This window comes from Myotis davidii, unplaced genomic scaffold (assembly GCF_000327345.1).
Source record: "Myotis davidii unplaced genomic scaffold, ASM32734v1 scaffold332, whole genome shotgun sequence".
NCBI lineage: Eukaryota > Metazoa > Chordata > Mammalia > Chiroptera > Vespertilionidae > Myotis > Myotis davidii.
In genome coordinates, this window is record NW_006285779.1 from 3,840,872 (window position 1) to 3,841,754 (window position 883).

An 883-nucleotide genomic window follows, 5' to 3' on the forward strand; every position below is an offset into this window, starting at 1 on the left:
CTCTGTACAATGTGGCCCTGCCTCCCCTCAGGACCCAAGGGTTATTAGGTGGCTCAGGGCGGGTACAGGTCTTCTGGGAGCTGGGCTGGCAGCACCCCCGCCCCCAACCCCCTCCCGCCTGCTGGGAGCCTGCTCTAAGTCATTCTACCCACACAGGCCAAGGCTTCAGAATTCCAGTCCCAGGGTGGGAGGAGGTGCTGAGAGAAAAGGAGGAGCATCACCCCCTAGGGGTGGGTGGGATGGGGCACCAGAGGAGGCTGGCAGGGACAGGCCAGAGTTTCTGGCTGCAGAGTCTCTGGTTCATCTCCCCCAAGCCCCCACCGCGTGCACACCCACCGCTTTGTGAGGAGGAGCTCTGTCACAGGCTGTGTCCCTGTAGGTGAGCCTGTGTGGGTATGAGATTCTGCGTCTGCCGCTATGAGGCTCTGGTGAGTCTCATGTGTGGCTGGGTCTGGGCTGTGTGTGGCTGTACGTGTCTGTGTATCTGAGCACCTGTTGTGTCTCTGTATGAGCCTGTGTGGTGAGTATGTGAACACACACACGTGAAGCCGCCTCACTCAGAGCCTGTCTAACCATCACTCCGCGACAACAGTCTCCCTCAGCCCCTAATCCCCTGATGGCCTGGCTCATCCCCTGGACTCCTTAGGACTCCATTAATGAGCCCTGGCCGCCCCAAGACAAGCCCCAAATTAACCCCACTGCTGACCCTGACATGGGCACCTGTAATTAGGCCCAAAGTGGCTGAGGCAGAAAAGGCCCTGGGGCTCAGTGGGGTGAGGGCCAGGCTGGGCTGGGACAGGGCGCCTAATGCCCAGGAATGCTCTCAAATCTGTGCCTGGCTCCAGGGCCCCCCGCCTGGCTCACCTCTAATACCTCTCAAAGC